At 35.9% G+C, this 20505-nt stretch overlaps 1 protein-coding gene across 1 annotated transcript in view; it reads right to left on the reverse strand.

The window, feature by feature from the left end:
* Positions 1 to 20505, reverse strand: part of FAM126B (family with sequence similarity 126 member B) — a 92893-nt gene that overhangs the window by 54109 nt on the left and 18279 nt on the right. Inside the window, 1 exon segment of the mRNA XM_019838445.3 lies at positions 6693 to 6792. The gene's annotated coding sequence lies outside the window, so the exon portion shown is untranslated.

Below are 20505 nucleotides of genomic sequence, written 5' to 3' on the forward strand. Positions count from 1 at the left end.
ATTCCAAGTCCCTTCTTGTATAGAGATTCTTTTTCCTAAAAATGTGTTTATTACTGCCTGCTTCTTTCTTCCAGAGGAATATTAGAATTATATTGGTAAGTTTCTTTCCTACACTCCATTCTCATAGGAGTTTACAAATTAATTCCAAATCACATCTCCACAACATTGAGTTAACCCATACAGAAGCATGGCATTGCTCTTTATTAAAAATCCTCTTCTATACATCTTAATATAAATTTTATTTTTTCTTCACGTAGGTCAACACATTTCCAATTAAGTTGATTCCTGTATGGTTTATATTATCTTGTGACTGTGGTTATTTTTCATTATTTTTTTTTAAGTTTATTTATTTAGAGACAGCTAGGGATGGGCAGAGAGAGAGAGAGAGAGAGAGAGAGAGAGAGAGAGAGAGAGAATCCCAAGCAGTCTCTGCAATGTCAGCGCAGAACCCAATGCGGGGCTCAATCCTAAGAACCATGAGATTGTGATCTGCACTGAAATCAAGAGTTGGATCCTTGACTGACTGAGTCACCCAGCAGCCCCTTCACTGTGTTTTCTAACTAGCTATTGTTACACAAAAATAAACTTTAAAAAGTCAAAATGAGCAACTTAAAAAAAATTTTTTTAATGTTTATTCATTTTTGAGAGGCAGAGAGAGAGACACGGCATGAGCCGGGAAGGGGCAGAGAGAGAGGGAGACACAGAATCTGAAGCAGCCTCCAGGCTCTGAGTTGTCAACACAGATCCTGATATGGGGCTCAAAACCACGAACCTTGAGATCATAACCTGAGCTGAAGTCAGACACTCAACTGACTGAGCCACTCAGGTGCCCCCAAAATGAAAAAGTTTTTAACATAAATATTTAAAATATAAAAATGGCTTAAATCCAGGTTTCTATGTTTTAGGAAAAATTTATAAACTACTAAGTTATGTTTTTGCTAACTACAAGGGATTAGAAGATTTTTAAAATGTATGCTACTGCTTTATAGAAAAGGGCAAGGAAAAGCAACTAAATTTAATATTTTTTTCCAATTCTCTACAAAGAACATCAACTGCTTTTAAAATAAAAAAGAAACCCAAATATTATTTTCAAAAAAACCCCACAAATCTTTTTATCTGATATATATTGCATCAGAATCCCTATTTGATATAGAGCCTGGAATACATATTTTAAAAAGCTCCCCAAGTAATCCTTCAGAAAAAAAAAGAGAAAGTCTCACATTCAGGTTAAACTCATTATTTTAAATTCCTATCTAATCTCTTCTATAACAACAAATTTGTTTATCAAATCACTTTAGTTTCTACCAATACTATTTTTTTTTCTACCAATACTATTTTTAAAATGACTCCAAGGTAATACTTTTTTTTTTAACTTTTTTTTTTCTTAGTGTTTATTTATATTTGAGACAGAGAGAGACAGAGCATGAATGGGGGAGGGGCAGAGAGAGAGGGAGACACAGAATAAGAAGCAGGCTCCAGGCTCTGAGCTGTCAGCACAGAACCCGACATGGGGCTTGAACTCACGAACCCGCAAAATCATGACCTGAGCCAAAGTCGGACGCCTAACCCATTGAGCCACCCAAGAGTCCATGTAATACTTTTAAATACAGAAATACAGTGGTGTTAATAATTAAAACCAAATACCACCATATTTCTTCAACTCTACAATACTACTAATTTTAAGACTGTAATTTGTTCAGTAACAAATTTAAGTAGAAAATAAGAAACAAACCTTTATTAAAATGAAAAAATGTTTAACTAAAGGACAAGAACATAAGCTTATCCATATAATCACATATGACTTTTTAAATTATCCTTTATGCTGGGGTGCCTGGGTGGCTCAGTCGGTTGAGCATCTGACTTCGGCTTAGGTCATGAGTTTGAGCCCCGCATCAGGCTCTGTGCTGACAGCTCAGAGCCTGGACCCTGCTTCAGATTCTATGTCTCCCTCTCTCTCTGCCCCTCCCCTGCTCATTCTCTGTCTCTCTCTGTCTCAAAAATAAATAAACATTAAAAAAAAATTTAAATTATGCTTTACGCTTCTGGACATCTTTGTTCTACTAGCCATAAGGCACACTCTCCCAGCCCTCTCTTTATATCTGGATTAGACTCAGTTCAAATGTCACTTCCTCAGAGAAGCTCCCTCTACTTACTATATTTAAATTGGCTCCCCAGGGGCGCCTGGGTGGCGCAGTCGGTTAAGCGTCCGACTTCAGCCAGGTCACGATCTCGTGGTTTGTGAGTTCGAGCCCCGCGTCAGGCTCTGGGCTGATGGCTCGGAGCCTGGAGCCTGTTTCCGATTCTGTGTCTCCCTCTCTCTCTGCCCATCCCCCGTTCATACTCTGTCTCTCTCTGTTCCAAAAATAAATAAAGGTTGAAAATAAATTGGCTCCCCAAATTCCTCTTCCTTCCATCCCCTATCATTCTGTCCGTTTCCTTCATAGCAGTTAGCAAAATCATAATTATCTTATTTATTTACTTATTATTGTCTGTCTTTCCCACTAGAATCCGTACTTCACAGAGAAGGTTCTATATCTCAAGTGTGAGGCACATAACAGGTACTCAAACATCTATTGATTTAGTTACTTATCTCATGAACTCAATTATTTAGCACCTGCAGTAACGACAGTTTTTATTTTTGGCCAAAACCTGAGATTTCTGCCTGCTTTTTCCATGTGATTAAGCTTAATAATTTTATTTTTCCAAATTAAATATGGTTGGAAGTTGATAGCTTCTTTAAAAAGCACCCAGAAACGTTTGACAGGTAGATATTCTCCCAAATGCATCAAACAGGAATATCAACCTTGTTCGGGTTTGAAATTAGAGACTGAGGGATCTGGCAAATTTTCTCTTAATTAATTGGCACATGTCAGGCAATCTTCAGCTGAGACCATTATTCACTGCAAAGCTATATTATACTGTGATATTTTATAGACATTTTAAGCAACAATTTACAGATGGAAACTCAATTAAAAACGTAACACAAAAATAACAAACATTAAAAAAATTTTTAATAAAAAAATTTACCTCAATATGGTGCTACTAGTATTAATTGAAATGATAAATGAATAAAGGAATTCACAAAGCTAAATTCTCAAAATACCGAATAAGGATGACTGTTGCTATTTCACAATTTACTTGCCTGGTAGCTGAAGTTTATTCAGTCAAGACATATCTTGATTTCAAAAATGTTAAAATGTAAAGAAAATTATCTTAAAAGTAAGGAAAAAGTAGGGGCGCCTGGGTGGCTCAGCCAAATGTCTGACTTCGGCTCAGGTCATGATCTCACGGTTCATGGGTTCAAGCCCCGCTTCGGGCTCTGTGCTGACAGCATAGAGCCTGGAGCCTGCTTTGGATTCTGTGTCTCCCTCTCTCTTTCTGCCCCTTCCCCGCTCATGCTCTTTCTCTCTCTCTCTTTCTCAAAAATAAGTAAATGTTAAAACAAATTTTTAAAAAAAGTAAATTACTAGTGAGCCTATCAAGTATGAACATTGTATCAGTTGTTTTCTATAATTTATCTGATTAATAAAGCAGTAGAATCTAGTGGGTTAGAGCAGCAAATCAACTTTTTGCCTCAGAACCCCCTTTCACTCCTACATTTAAAAAGTTTATTAACTCATTTAAAAAAATAAGCCCATTACATGTTAACACAGTGGGGTTTTTTTGACATGTTTTAAAGTGAAATTTTATTTTTCCCAAACAAAAGCAAATTTGGTGAGAAGATTAGTATTTGTTGTTTTACATTTTTTTTTTTTTTTGCAAATCTCATAATTACTTCCGCATTCAATCTGTTGCTGAAAAACTTCACTGTGTATTCATCAGAGAATGACAATGAAGGCAGCAAATACTGTCTTAGTATTAATATAAAAAACAATTTTGACCTCACAAACCCACTTACGAGATTACCAGGACCCACTCTGAGCACGGACTCTGGAGCCAGATTGGTCTAAATTTAAGGGTACTCACTTGCTACAGTGACCCCCTTACTAGCTTACTTAAACCCTCTGTGCCTCATTTCTCTGGTTTCAAAAAGAAGGATAACAGCAGCACAGTACTTATTTCATATAATTATTGTGTACTTAGAATAGTTCTTATCAGGGCACCTGGTGGCTTGATCTCATGGTTCATGAGTTTGAGCTCCACACTGGGCTCTGCACTAACAGCGTGGAGCCTGCTTGGGATTTCTTCTCTCTCCCCTCTCTCATCCCCTCCTCCACTTGTTCTCTATCTCTCTCTCAGAATAAATAAAAATAAACTTAAAAAAAAAAGAATAATTCTTATCACAAGTAAACACTTTAAATGTTTGCTACAAGTATTATATACTTAATTTTCCTGACACTATATATGGTACTATAAAATAATCTCTGTTATTCCCAACTAATAGATAAGAAAATTAATGTGTAAATTAGGTCAAATGACCCACACAAGGTAACACAGTTGAACTGGTAAAACTAGGATTTTAACTTAATGCCTATTCCAAAACCTATGGTTGAAAAATGTACCTTGTCCCCTTTCTTGTAGCTCATACTACTCCCCACAGCTTTCTATGTCCTGGCCATACTCTTAAGTTTTTCTATAACTTCATGTACCCCTTCACCCCAGGGATTCTTTCCAGCCTAGAATGCTGTCTTACTACTGCTATACAAATAGCTACCTTCTTCCAATCCTGTTAGTCTCAGCAAGCCTTTCTTCACCACTTCATCTAAATAGCATCCCTTTCTCCCTACTCTACTACTTTCCATTCCAACAAATATGGTTCATTTCCTTCCTAGAGCTTTGGACTTTATACCTGGCTTCTTAGATCTTATTACTTATTATCTATCTTCCCTATAAGATTATTAAGTTATATGAAAATGGTCCCTTTCTGTTTTGGTCACATTTGAGTATTCACTATATACTCAAAGCTAACAAACATACTATGGTATCTGGACTTAGTGGCAGGTACTTCTGTGTATTTGTTGAATCAATGAACCACACTGCTTATGTGACCTTGGACAAATCAATTAAATCCTTTGGGCTTTAGTTTTACTTACTATATCTAAAATCCTAAAAATATTCAAGTACCTTCATTTGAAAAACAGAATAGTGCTGGTTACAGAGAAATTTTGTAAATATGGATTTCCTAACTATTCTCAGTACCTTAGTATCTGGAGGTAGCTGTGAACGTAGTTATAAATGTACTAAAAGTTTCCCTTTTATTTAACCAGACAATGTATAATTCTGTAGATTTTTTCCACTGTATATTATACCCATCCCATTATCTGGTATATAGAAAGTATATTTAAAAGCAAAAATCAAGGGATGCCTGCCTGGCTCAGTAGGTAGAGCAGGAGACTCTTGATCTCGAGATCATGAGTTCAAGCCCCACGTGGGGTCTAGAGATTACTTTAAAAAAATTAAAGTCTTAAAAGCAAAAATCAAACTGATATTCCAGCATGCAGCTCAATTTGGGCCCATACTGCCTTACTTTCAGACTATTTAACAAAGTAAAAAGACATCACAGGAAATAATTATCTTTTTGATGGCCATGGTAATGGCAACCTTTATTAGCAAGCCCTGAATACAACATAATGAACAAAATAAGAAACTGCTGGAACGTGATCTGAAGGTCAATAACTACTTGCCAGGAAGCAAACTCACTGTACTCATCCAAGTACAATAAGCTTTCCATGGCCTACACAGGCAGAAATTGTGTCTTGGCTGACAGCTTGTATCTTTTTCAGAAATTGTCAATTTATAAAGAATCAGATTATAAGAGGCAGTACAGCCTAATGGTTAGAGTATGGGGGTCTGGCTCTAGACTGCCTGAGTTCAAATTCCAGTTCCATGACCTACCAGCTATGCATCTGTGGAAAAATTACTCCACTAATTTATGGCCTCAAATTCCTCATTTATAAAAGGGAGATAATGTAAGTACCTATGTCAAAGTTTTGTTTTTTCGTTTTTTTAAGATTAAATAAGTTAACACATCAGTGAGAAAAACTAATTATGGTAACTGCTCTCTAGGGATTACTGGATAAACAAAGCTATACAATTATCAGGGAAACATATGAAATCATAAAAAATGGTTTTTGCTATTGCAAATTTTCAAACTAGGCCAACAACTATAACAATATTTCAAGGTATAAATCTGAAATTTGAGTACTCAAGATGTGCATTTATTGTAAATATCAACTTCTCAAAAAAACCCTAAAGCTGCACCATTCAATATGGTAGCCACTAGCCACATATAGCTATTTAAATTAAATTAAAATAAAATAAAATAAACAAAAATAAAATTTAAAGACTCAATTCCTTAGTTGCACTAGCTACATTTCAAGTGCTCAGTAGCTACATGCAGCCATACTGGAGAACAGAGATAAAGAACACAGACATCATCACAGAAATTCTATTGGACAGCACTGATCTCAATGTAGTTACATAATACAATTATGATGAGTAAATTCAATTATTCAGTACCTGTAAAGATTTAGGCAACAAGAAGGTAAAAAGACACAACTACTAAAAACTATTAAAAAGTATTTCAAAAGTAAAACCCAAAGGCAGTAATTAAGATGTGATTATTTCAAGTCTCTTAGGTAAAATTGCTAAATAAATAGAAGCTACCCACCAAAGATGACCAAAAATTCCAACATGTCTAATTGTATGGAAAAATTCTTTAACTTTTAAAAAGTTTAATTTCATAATTTTACCTCTGTTCTAAGATCAGTTTTGTAAAGGAGGAGGTGGCATAGGAATGCGGCAGAATTCAAGTGTGGAATTCATTTGTTGAGACTTCAATATTTTCCAGCTCTATAAAAATAAAAATTAAAAAACTGAAATATTAAGATAATATTCTCATGAAATAAAAAACAATTTTGATAAAACATTTATAATACAATTTATCTATTTTTAAAAATAATTAGGGATTAAAAAGCTTTCTATAATGACCAGCATACACTTGTATACCATCATTAAACCAAATTTAAAAAATAGCAGGGGCGCCTGGGTGGCTCAGTCGGTTAAGCACCCGACTTCAGCTCAGGTCATGATCTCGCGGTCCGTGAGTTCGAGCCCCGCGTCGGGCTCTGGGCTGATGGCTCAGAGCCTTGAGCCTGTTTTGAATTCTGTGTCTCCCTCTCTCTGACCCTCCCCCATTCATGCTGTCTCTCTCTGTCTCCAAAATAAATAAACGTTAAAAAAAAAAATTTTTTTTTTAAATAGCAGATTTAGAGAAATGAAGTTTGAGTTTTAGTTTCAAATTTCCCATTAATTACCTGTAAGACCTTGAGGAGCTGACTTAAATATTAGGGAGTTTCACTTGAATAATCTATAAAAATCAGTCCTTTTCAGTCAAAAATTCCATTAATCCAACTTTTGGAACACATCACAGTGATATCTCTCTCTCTCTCTCTCACACACACACACACACACAATCATTAAAATTTCAATATGCAGTGTATCATCAACCTTAAATAATAAGTATCAATGGCTATATCATCATTTTGGATGAGTTTCACAGAACTGAAAATTTTATCATTTTTAAAAAGAACACAGGAAATGCTATTACTTGAAGTTTTGGTACAAAAACATATTGAAATTATTTTGATCAGTGAGAAAACTTTTCAAATTGCTAAAAGTATACTTTCCTCTGAAAGTAGAAGCTATTTTTAAGTAGCTGCTGACCACATTATACTCTACCACTTTGATTCAAAATCGTATCACAACTTTAAAATCTAAAACACCAAAAAAAACTTAACATTTTAAAATATGTTCATAAACAAAATATGATTTAAAAAATACAAATAAGACCACAATAAAATTCTCTTGGAGTAAAGTTATATGATCATTGCAAAGTCTCTGATGTTTTTCAAACTAAAGATGTGTCAGAGCCTCCCAATCCAACCATAGCAGCTTTTTATCTCTTATGTATTGACTATCACGTAAGATTTTCATTTCATGAGTTCTGCAGTGGGTGAAAAACCTTGACGAGGACTAAGAGAAAACCTCTGGAAAGATACGCAAGAAATGGTCATACTTTGGGAAGGGTCATTTGATGTCAAGGAAACTCTCTTTTTGTACCTTGGGAATTTTGAGCCACCAAGACAATTGCCAGATTTTGAAGCAGTATAAGCAGGCTGACTTGAGAGCTATACTGGGAATCTCTGTAGAGATGACTCTTCAACAATCTTTCAGGGTTAAGGATACAGGTACTCACTAGGTTCTCAATTTAAGGGGCAAAAACAAACAAACAAGCAAACAAACAAACAAACAAAAAAACCAACACAGCGATGGATAGGAAACCTGAGTTTTATTAAACTTTAGCACAGCTTCAGAACAATTCAACTCCTGATAGATAAATTGGAAGTAATAAGCCCCTCAGCCACTTGAGCAACAGAAAAAAAAAAAAGGGTGGGGACCCTGTCAGGGAGGTAACACTGTTTGAAGCCTCTATGGTTCTTTCATATACAAGGTCTAGCACACAATAAAAAATTACTAAATATACTAAGTGACAAACATGACCAATAATTAAGAGAAAACTAGATCCACAGATGATCCAACAATAAAGTTCACACACAAGGACAACTATTTAAAATAATTCTGGGGGTGCCTGGGTGGCTTAGTCAGTTGAGCATCTGGCTCTTGGTTTCAGCTCAGGTCATGATCTCCTGGTTCATGGATTCAGGCTCATGTCGGGCTCCATGATGAGAGTACAGAGTCTGCTTGGGATTCTCTCTCTCTCTCTCTGCCCCTTCCCCTCTCGCGCGTGCTCTCTCTCTCTCTCAAAATAAATAAACTTAAAAAAGGTAGTGTTATAGCAGAATACTATTAAAACATACAATAATTCTGAATAAGGTACTAGAGCAAAAAATCGACAAAACTGATGAGGTAGAAAATTTGACCAATGAATTAGGATATAAAAAAAATGTAAATTCTAAAACTGAAAAATACAATATATATGAAATTAAGAACTCAATATATTAGTTTTATAGCAAACTGGACACAGCAGACCATAGGATTAGAAGGTAAGGGGCGCCTGGGTGGCTCAGTCGGTTAAGCGTCCGACTTCAGCCAGGTCACGATCTCGCGGTCCGTGAGTTCGAGCCCCGCGTCGGGCTCTGGGCTGATGGCTCAGAGCCTGGAGCCTGCTTCCGATTCTGTGTCTCCCTCTCTCTCTGCCCCTCCCCCGTTCATGCTCTGTCTCTGTCTCAAAAATAAATAAACGTTAAAAAAAAAAAAAAAAAGAAGGTAAGTCAGTAAAAAATACCAAACTATAAATGAGAAAGAAAGTAGGAAAGAAGAAAGAAGACTAGAAGAGAGGGGAAAAGTTGGAGGAAAGGCTTAAGATAAATGGAAGATATGCTCAAAATGTCAATATACATACAATCAAGGTTCCAGACAAGAGCAGAAACAGATATAAGCAATATTCAAAGAATAACAGTTTTACAAAACTGATGAAAGAAATCAATTCAGGGATTCAAGACACTCTGCCAACTCCAAGCAGAATATACTCAAAGAACACCATACCCAGGAAATCATCATCAAACTATAAAATGAATGAGTGAAAAAAGAAAAAATTCATATAAAAAGCATAGAAAAAATTCAGCTGACCTTCAAAGAAACAGTAAGATTGACAGCAAATTTCTCAACGGAAACAAAAGAAACCAGTATATAACAGAATGATAGTTAAAAGGACAAAAGAAAATAACTGCCAATCTAGAATATAGTAAATATCCTTTACATAACCAGCAAAAATATCCTTTAAAAATTAAGGTAGAGGCACCTAGGTGGCTCAGTCAGTTAAAGCATCTGATTTTGGCTCAGGTCATGATCTCGCAGTTTCATGAGTTCAAGCCCCCTGACTGGCCTCTGTGCTGACGGTATGGAACCTGCTTGGGATTCTCTGTCTTCCTCTCTCTCTGCTCCTCCCCCACTCATGCTGTCTCTGTCTCTCTCAAAATAAATAAATCAACTTAAAAAAAAATCAAGCATGATGCTTGTTTTAAAAACTAAGGTGGAGGAGGAACACCTGGGTGGTCAGTTGGGTTAAGCATTCGAGTCTTGGTTTCAGCTCAGATCATGAGCTCTCGGTTCATGTATTCGATGGAGCCCCATGTTGGGTTCTGGGCTGACAATGCAGAGCCTGCTTGGGTTTTTTTTTTTTTTCTCCCTTTCCCTCTCTCTCTGCCTGCCCCTCCCCGGTACACACGCACATGTACATGGACTCTCTCTCAAAATAAATAAACATTAAAAAAAAAAAAAAAAACTTTAAAGTATTAAGGTGGAGGAGAGGACTCTGGGAAGATGACAGAGTTAAGAGCACCAGGAGTCTATCAGCATCTAGACAACAATCATACCTGCAGAATCTGTTTTGGAACTCTGAAGTCTACTGAATGCTTAAAACTTCCATGGAAAGACCTGTGGTTTTTATTTTAATTGTGATTAATTTTGGTCAATTTCAGCTCTCAGCACAGCAATAGCTACCCATCCCCCACCCTGAGCCACATAGCAAGGAGCAAAGCACATGTTTCTATAGCAGCTTGCAGGAGCCAGGATGGGCAAATAGGACTCTGTCCAACAAATATCAAATATTTGTGCTCTGATTGCTGACTGCTGCTTCTGATCATGGAGGTACAGAAAAAGAGCTGGGCAACCATTGTTGTCCCATCTCCCCTCATTGTTGTAAACCTCACTCCTCCCACTAAAGCGACTTTCAGGGGACTTAATGGCCTGTTCCCATATTCCCCCCCACCTCCATTTTTCTCTTTTTCCCCTTTTGGGAGCCAGACATTGGAGACCAAGACAAAAACAACTGCATATGAAGGGAAAAATAGAAAGTGATCATGCATGCCCAGAATGTGCACAGAAAAGACATTAAGTTTACATCTTAGGCTGACCCTTGGCACGGAGATAGCTTATAACAAACAATAAAATAAAAACAAAAACAAGGTGGGAGGGACAAAAAAGGATGGAAAACCCTAAGGAAGGACAAAAATCTGATTTCCAGAGTTTCACATTGTTATATTAAGATGTCTAGCATTCAACAACAACAACAACAAAAACCACACAAGGTGTGTGAAGAAACAGGGAAGAGTGGCCCATTCAAAGAAAAACTGTTCCTGAAGAAGACCTGATGGCAGATATATTAGACAAAGGCTTTAAAACAACTGTCTTAAAGGTATTTAAGGAACTAAGGAATATGTGGAGAAAGTTAAGAAAATGAGATATGAATAAAATGGAAATATAAAGACACAGAAAAACTAAAACAAAACCAAAAAAAATTCTGCAGCTGAAAAATACAAAAACTGAAATGAAAATTTCACTTCTGGGATACACAGGCACATGTGAGTAGGCAGAAGAAAGAGAGTAAACTTCAAGGTAGGACAATGAAAATTATCCTGTCTGAAAAACACAAAAAGACTGAAGAAAATAAACAGAGGTCAAAGGGACCTATCTACCAACAAGTAGATCAAGATATGCATTGTGTAAGTCCTATAAGGAGAAGAGAGGGAAAGAGGTAGAGAAAATATTTATGTATGTATGTATGTATGTATGTATGTATTCATTCATTGTTTAAAAAAACTTTTAATTTTAGAGAGAGAGAACAGGAGCAAGAGAGGGGAGAGGAGGGAGAGAGATGGAGGGGGAGAGGGGAGGATAGGGAGAGGAGGGGGGTGGGAAGAGAATCTTAAGCAGAACCAATGTGGAGCTTAATCCCATGACCCTGGGATTGTGACCTGAGCCAAAATCAAGAGTTAGATGCTCAACTGACTGAGCCACCCAGACACCCCAGTAAAGAAAATATTTAAAGAAATAATGGCTGAAAACATCCCAAATTTGATGAAAGACATGAATATAAACATCCAGGAAGTCCAGTGAACTCCAAGTAAGAGGAACTCAAAGATAACCACACTGAGACACATTATAATCAAGCTGTTGAAAGACAAAGAGGATCTTGAAAACAGTAAGACAGAAGTGAGCTCAGAAACAAAGGAACCCTCAATAAGACTATAAGCAGATTTCTCATAAGAAATTTTAAAGCCCAGAAGGCAGTGGGCTGATATATTCTAAGTGCTAAAAGAAAAAAAACTGGCAACCAAGAATCCTACATCTGACAAAACTATTCTTCAAAAGTGAGACAAGAAATAAGACATTCCCAGATTAAAAAAAAAAAAAAAAAAAGCTAAGGGAGAGTTCACTACCACTAGACATGTCTTACAAGAGATGCTCAAGGGAATCCTACAAAATGAAATAAAAAGACACTAGACAATAAACTCAAAGCTGTGTGAAGGAATAAAAATCTCAGCAAAGGCAAATACATGGGCCATTATAAGTTAATATTATTGTAACAATGATTTATAACCATTTCCTAAAAATGTTTATTTACTTATTTTTGAGAGAGAGAGAGAGAGAGAGAGAGAGCAAGGGAGGGACAGAGATAGAGGGAGACACAGAATCCAAAACAGGCTCCAGGCTCTGAGCTGTCAGTACAGAGCCCGATGTGGGGCTCGAACTCACAAACTGTGAGATCATGACCTGAGCTGAAGTTGGATGTTTATGGCACAAAAACAGACATATAGACCAATGGAATAGAATAGAAACCCCAGAACTAGACCCACAAACGTATGGCCAACTCATCTTTGACAAAGCAGGAAAGAACATCCAATGGAAAAAAGACAGCCTCTTTAACAAATGGTGCTGGGAGAACTGGACAGCAACATGCAGAAGGTTGAAACTAGACCACTTTCTCACACCATTCACAAAAATAAACTCAAAATGGATAAAGGACCTACATGTGAGACAGGAAACCATCAAAACCTTAGAGGAGAAAGCAGGAAAAGACCTCTGTGACCTCAGCCGTAGCAATCTCTTACTCGACACATCCCCAAAGGCAAGGGAATTAAAAGCAAAAGTGAATTACTGGGACCTTATGAAGATAAAAAGCTTCTGCACAGCAAAGGAAACAACCAACAAAGCTAAAAGGCAACCAACGGAATGGGAAAAGATATTCGCAAATGACATATCGGACAAAGGGCTAGTATCCAAAATCTATAAAGAGCTCACCCAACTCCACACCCGAAAAACAAATAACCCAGTGAAGAAATGGGCAGAAAACATGAATAGACACTTCTCTAAAGAAGACATCCGGATGGCCAACAGGCACATGAAAAGATGTTCAGCGTCGCTCCTTATCAGGGAAATACAAATCAAAACCACACTCAGGTATCACCTCACGCCAGTCAGAGTGGCCAAAATGAACAAATCAGGAGACTATAGATGCTGGAGAGGATGTGGAGAAACGGGAACCCTCTTGCACTGTTGGTGGGAATGCAAATTGGTGCAGCCGCTCTGGAAAGCAGTGTGGAGGTTCCTCAGAAAATTAAAAATAGACCTACCCTATGACCCAGCAATAGCCCTGCTAGGAATTTATCCAAGGGATACAGGAGTCCTGATGCACAGGGCCACTTGTACCCCAATGTTCATAGCAGCACCCTCAACAATAGCCAAATTATGGAAAGAGCCTAAATGTCCATCAACTGATGAATGGATAAAGAAATTGTGGTTTATATACACAATGGAATACTACGTGGCAATGAGAAAAAATGAAATATGGCCTTTTGTAGCAACGTGGATGGAACTGGAGAGTGTGATGCTAAGTGAAATAAGCCATACAGAGAAAGACAGATACCATATGGTTTCACTCTTATGTGGATCCTGAGAAACTTAACAGGAACCCATGGGGGAGGGGAAGAAAAAAAAAAAAAAAGGTTAGAGTGGGAGAGAGCCAAAGCATAAGAGACTCTTAAAAACTGAGAACAAACTGAGGGTTGATGGGGGGTGGGAGGGAGGAGAGGGTGGGTGATGGGTATTGAGGAGGGCACCTTTTGGGATGAGCACTGGGTGTTGTATGGAAACCAATTTGTCAATAAATTTCATATATAAAAAAAAAATGAAGTTGGATGTTTAACCAACTGAGACACGCAGGTGTCCCTATAACCATTTTTTTACACGATTTAGGAGACTAATACATTAAAAAGAACCAACTATTGGTCTAAAAGCTAGTATTATTGTGACTGGCATATATGTCTACATTTTGTTTTCTACATAACTTAAACTAATACATTTATTTATTTGCAAACACTTCTTAATTTGTAAAAGCTGTTTAGGAGGAAAGCTGAATCTGCTCAAGGTACGGGTTTTACACGACTATTTCGTTTAGGTCCCATGCACTTAAGAGGCACTGAGGTTAATTTAATTATGACTGTCCCATGCTGAGTATCATAAAAAGACTGTCACGACTGCACAGTGAGGTAATGTATAGTTACCAACCTTGACATTTATTTTGCTGTCAACTAGATCAAGACTAATGCATTTAAAAGAATTATTTATGTTTTGGAGCATACAATGTACAAAGATGCAATCAACAACTGAAAGGGGTGGGAAGGGATCTGTAAAGAAGTAGAGATTTATTATGTTATTGAAGTTAAATTAGTGCAAATTCAAATTACAGTGTTACAACTTTAGGTTATTAAATTCAATCTCCACAATAACCACATATATACACAAAAACAGCTATAGAATATACACAAAAGGAAATGAGAAATAAATTTAAGCATTTCACTAAAACAATCAACTAAATGCAAAAGCAATGCAGAAATATGGAACAAAAAAAGATAAAATATGTAGAAAACAAATAGCAAAAGTACAGAATTCTTTATCAGTAATTACTATAAATGTGAATGGATTAAACTCTTCAAAAGAGTTTGGCAAAACAGATAAAAAGGCATGATCCAAATATATGCTGTCTATAAAAGACTCACTTGAAATCCAAAGACACAGAGAGTAAAAGAATGGAAAAAGATAGTCCGTGCAAATGGTAACTTAAAAGAGATTAAAGATGGCTATACTAATATCTGAAAAATAAACTTTAATTCAAAAAAGAGACAAAGGACATTATATGTAATAAAAGGTTCAACACAGCAAGAAGATGTAACAATTATAAACATTTATGCACCTAATGACACACCATCAAATTATTTGAAGCAAAACTGACAGAACTGAAGGGAGAAACAGTTTTATAACATTTGGAGACTTCAATACCCCATCACAATAATGGATAGAACAAGCAGACACAAGGAAATTAGAGAAACAGAGGATGTAAGCAACACAATAATCCAACCAGATCTAACACACATATACAGAACACTCTACCCAACAAAAGCTGATATAGTCTTCAAGTACAACTGGGCCACTTTCCAATACAGATCATATGTTAGGACAAAAATTAAATATCAATAGATTTAAGAAAAACAGATATCACACATAGTGTCTTCTGGGATCATAACAGGAGTAAGTCAGAAGTGAACAGAAGAAAAATGGGAATATCCATAAAATTATAAAAATTAAACAAAAGATTTTAAAAAAACCAAAAGGCCAAAGAAGAAATCACAAAATAAATTACAAAATACTTAAGAGACAAAGGAAAGTAAACACACAATATACCAAAACTTATGAGATGTAGCAATAGTGATGCTAAGGAGGAAATTTAGAATTATAAATGCTTATATTGAAAAACAAAAAAAGCTCTCAAATCAAAACAACCTAACTTTACAACTTAAAGAACTAGAAAAGGGGGCGCCTGAGTGGCTCAGTAGGTTGAGCATCAGACATAAGATTGAGCCCCGTTGAGCTTATACCACGGAGCCTTGCTTGGGACTTTCCCCCTCTCTCTCTGCTCCTCCCCCACACGTGCATGTGTGCAAGCTCGGGCTCCCTCTGTCTCAAATAAACAAGAAAACTTAAAAAAAGAAAGAAAGAAACTAGAAAAAGGAGGAAAAAATAAGCCCAAAGCTAGCAGAAGGATGAAAATAACAAAAATTGGGGTGCATGGGTGGCTCAGTCAGTTAAGCGTCTGACTTCAGCTCGGGTCAGGATTTCACAGTTTGTGGATTCGAGCCCTGTGTCAGGCTCTGTGCTGACAGCTTGGAGCCTGGAGCCTGCTTTGGATTCTCTCTCTCTCTTTCTCTCTCTCTCTCTCTCTCTCTCTCTCTCTCTCTCAAAAATGAATAAACATTTAAAAAAATTAAAATCTTAAATAAATAAATAAAAATCCATTGATGATAGAAGTCTGAGTTTACTTAAAAAAAAGAAAATAAAGATTAACAGAGATAAATGAAATAAAGAACAGAAAAACAATAGAGAAAAGCAATAAAACCAAAAGTTGGTCCTTTGAAAAGATTAAGAAAATTGACAAGGTTTAGTGAGATGGACTAAGAAAAAAAGAACACAAAATACTAAAATTGGAAATGAAAAGGGGAAGATTACTACTGATTCTATAGAAATAAAAAGAGTTATAGGAGAATTCTATGAAATATTGTACACCAACAAATTGGAAAACCAAATTTCTGGGAATAAAAAAACTACCAGGTCTAAATCATGAGAAACAGAAAATATGAATAGATCTATAACTAGTAAAGTGATTTAATCAGCAGTTAAATATCTTCTGATAAAGAAAAGCCCTGGACCTGATGGCTTCACTGATGAATTCCACCAAACATTTAAAGAACTAATACCAATCCTCCCAAACTTCTGAAAAAACAGAAGCGGGAATACTTCATAATTCATTCTATGAGGCCAATATTACCCTGATACCAAAGCCAGACAAAGACACAACAAAACAAGAGATCCGTAAATCTTTTATAAACATCAATGCAAAAATCCTCAACAAAATACTTGCAAACAGAATTCAGCAGCATATTAAAAGGATTATACACTATAACCAAGTAGAACTTTTTTCCTGGAATGCAAGGATGAGTCAAACATTGAAAAAAATGTAATAAACCCAATTACTAGAAAGAAGGGAAAATGCCACATGATAATCTCAATTCATGCAAGAAAATCATGTAACAAAATTCAACACCTTTTTCAATAAAAAATGTAAAAAAAAAAAAAAAAATAGAAAGAACCTATCCTAACATAATCAAGGCCGTACATGAAAATCCCAGAAAACATCATACACAAGGTTGAAAGACTGAAAGTTTTTTCTCTAAGATCAGGAACAAGGCAAAGATGTCTGTTTTCACCACTTTTATTCAACATAGTACTGGAAGTTCTAGCCAGGGTAAATATACAAGAAAAAGAAATAACAGGCATCCAAATTGGAAAGGAAAAAGCAAAAACCATGTTTGTATATATAATGTATAAAACCCTAAAGACTCCACCAAAAGAACTATAAACATATCCAAAAGTAGCAGAATCAAAGTTAACTCACAAATATCAGTTGCATTTCCGTACACTAAGAATGGACAGTCTGAAAAGGAAAAATTCCATTTACCAAAAAATTCTATTACAATAGTATCCAGAGGAATAAAATACTTATAAATTAACTTAACCAATGAGGCTAAAGACTTGTACAATGAAAGCTACAAGACATTGGTTAAAGAAACTAAAGACATAAATAAAGGAAAACTCATCCCATGGTCATGGAAGGCTTAATATTGTTAAGACGTCAATACCGTTGACTCCTGAGCTACATGGATTTGAAATGCACAGGTCTACTTCCATACAGATTTTGTGGATAAATACTGTAAAATGTATTTTCTATTCCTTGTTTTCTCAAAATTTTCTTTTCTCGAGCTTACTTTACTATAATACAGTATATAATACCTATAATGTACAAAATCTATGTTAATCAACTATATTATTGGTAAGGCTCCTGATCAACAGGAGACTATTAGTAAAGTTTTGGGGAATTCACAAGTTATACACAAATTTTTGAATGTGCAGGGTGTCAGTGCCCCTAACCCCAAATTGTCAATTGTATATCTATGTCTGTCTGTATCTATATCTATATCATATCTATATCTATATCCATATCCATATGTGTATCTATACCTATCTATCTATCTACCTCATGTTCTTTATCCATGCATCCATTGACAGTAGGTTGTTTCCATATCTTGGTATTATAAATAAAGTTGTAATGAACATGGGGGTGCAGGTATCTTTTTAGGTTCTTGTTGTGTTTTCTTTGAATAAGTACCCAGAAGTGGAATTGTTGGATCATATGGGAGTTCAATTTTTTTTATTTTTTGAGGAAACTCCATAGTTTCCATAGTAGTTGTGCCAATTTACATTCCCACCAACAGTGCAGAGAGTTCCCTTTTCTCCAAATCCTTGCCAACACTTGTTACTTCTTATCTTTCTGATAACAGCCATTCAAACAGGTGTGAGAATACCTCACTGTAGTTTTGATTTGCATTTCCCTGATAACTAGTGAAGGTGGGCATCTTTGCATGCACCCACTGGCTGCCTGTAAGTAAGTCTTCTTTGGGAAAATGTCTATTCAGATCCTCTGCCCCAAAAGACAGTCTTTTAAATAAAAGATGCTAGGTCAACTGGATATCACATCACTATGGAAAATAATGTACCATGATCTCTAAACTTACACAATTCACAAAATTACATCCCAAGTAGAACACAGATCTAAATGTATACAAAGTATATGAAACAAAACAAACAAACAAAAAAACCATAGCAAACCATCTTTGTGTCTTTGAAGCAGCCAAACTAGCAATAAAAAAAAGCACTATAACAACAATGAAAAATACATTAATTGTACTGTATTAAATCTGTCATGAAAAGACAGAATGAGTGACAAGTCAAGCCAAAGGCTAGAAAAAGATATCAGCAATACATATGCCCAATACCTAGGGACAGGTCTATGACTGTTTGGGGGTAAGGGTTGGGGCAAGAAAACTGTGAGTTCCTAAACAAAAGGCAAGCCTAAGACTGAGGTTAGACTAGGATGAGAGACAATATACTTACCCTCAGTCATGATCCTCGTAATGAGGGAAAAAAGAAAAGTGAAGAGAGAAAGGCTATTTCTAGAGAAGACAGTGATAGGAACTGAATTTACTCTCTTGCCTGACATAATCAAAAGGTGGGGAGGATTATAAACATTTTTCAAGGCACTGGGCACACATAATGAAGAACAATGAAGTTGTCCATTTTCCTTCCTTGGGAGAGTTTCCAGGCTGCATTTTAAGGAAGGAAAAAGCAGGTGGAACCTGGCTGACTTCCTGAGTTAAGGAGGTAGAGCTGAGAGTCCAGGCTGATCAAGGTATTAGAGTTTGTAGGATAGAGTAAGGAAAGAGCAGCACAGAGAAAGAACTCTAGCTATCTGTAGAAGGTTCTCTTCTCGTAGTCAGATGAGAATTGATCGGCACATATGTGTGTGAGCCAGGGAAAGGGAAGAAGTCAGGGAAAGAAATGCCTAAAGAATTAGAAGTAGCAATGTCCAGAATTCATGCAGAGCCAGCAATAGAACCTACTCTCACCAACCAGGTTGAAAATCGGGTAAAGTACATGAGAGTCCTTTGTAAATAATGGAGAATAATTAGCCTTTTACTGAACAAAGCTCTAGTAGTGCTTAATAAATCTTATTATCAAAACCTGGAAGAATCACTGTTTGCCAATACTTTTATATCCCAGGGAAGTTCTAAAAAATATTTATAGCAATACAAAAATATCCAGAACACCCCAAGGTAAAATTCACAGTCTCAAACATCCAATAAAAAAAACTACCAAGAATGCAAAGAATCAGAAAAACGAGATCCAAAATGAAGAGAAAAACTGATCAAAACTCACCCAAAATTAAGTAATGTTACAATAAGCAAAAACTTTAAAACAATAAATATTCAAACCATTAAGTAAAGTCATAGATTTTTTTTAAAAGGCCTAACTCAAAGTTCTAAAAATAAAAGCCATAACAAGGTAAAAATTACACTGAATAAGAAAAATGGCACAGTAGACATTGCAGAAAAAAAAAAAATTAGTGAACTTGAAAACACAGCAACAGACACTAGTCAAAATGAAACAGAGAAAAGAGAATTAAAACAAAGCACTAATGAGCTGTGGGACAATTTTCAAGCAGCCTACAATACTTGTAACTGGATTCCCCAAAGGAGAAAAGAGAGAAGAAAAGGGATAAAAAAAAACTTATTTTTGAAAGAAGCAATGATGAAAAAATTTTCTAAATTTTTCTAAATTGGATAAAAACTATTAACCTACAGTTCCAAGAAGTTCAATGAAACCCAAGACAAGACATATGAAGAAAACCACACCAAAGCACATTATAATTAAATTGCTCAAAACTAGTGATAAAGAGAACATCTTAAAACAACTGAAGGGAGGAAAGAGACACATTATGCACAGAGACTCAAAGATAAGCATGACAGAAAAGATGCAAGACAGAAGACAATGAAGCATTATCTTTAAAATGCTAAAAGAAAAAAAAAAATCTGTCAACCAAGAATTCTATAAACCAAAAATATCTCTCAAAAACAAAGGCAAAAAAAAAAAAAGACTTTTTCAGTTTTATAAAAGCACTATAAGAAATGCCCTTTGAAGAGAAGGAAAGAAAACCAGATAGAAATAGGGATTTATACAAAGGATTGAAGAATATCATAAATGGCATTTACAAAGATAAATACATGATTGTTTTCTCATTAATTTCTTATTGTT

This window comes from Felis catus, chromosome C1 (genome assembly GCF_018350175.1).
Source record: "Felis catus isolate Fca126 chromosome C1, F.catus_Fca126_mat1.0, whole genome shotgun sequence".
Lineage (NCBI taxonomy): Eukaryota > Metazoa > Chordata > Mammalia > Carnivora > Felidae > Felis > Felis catus.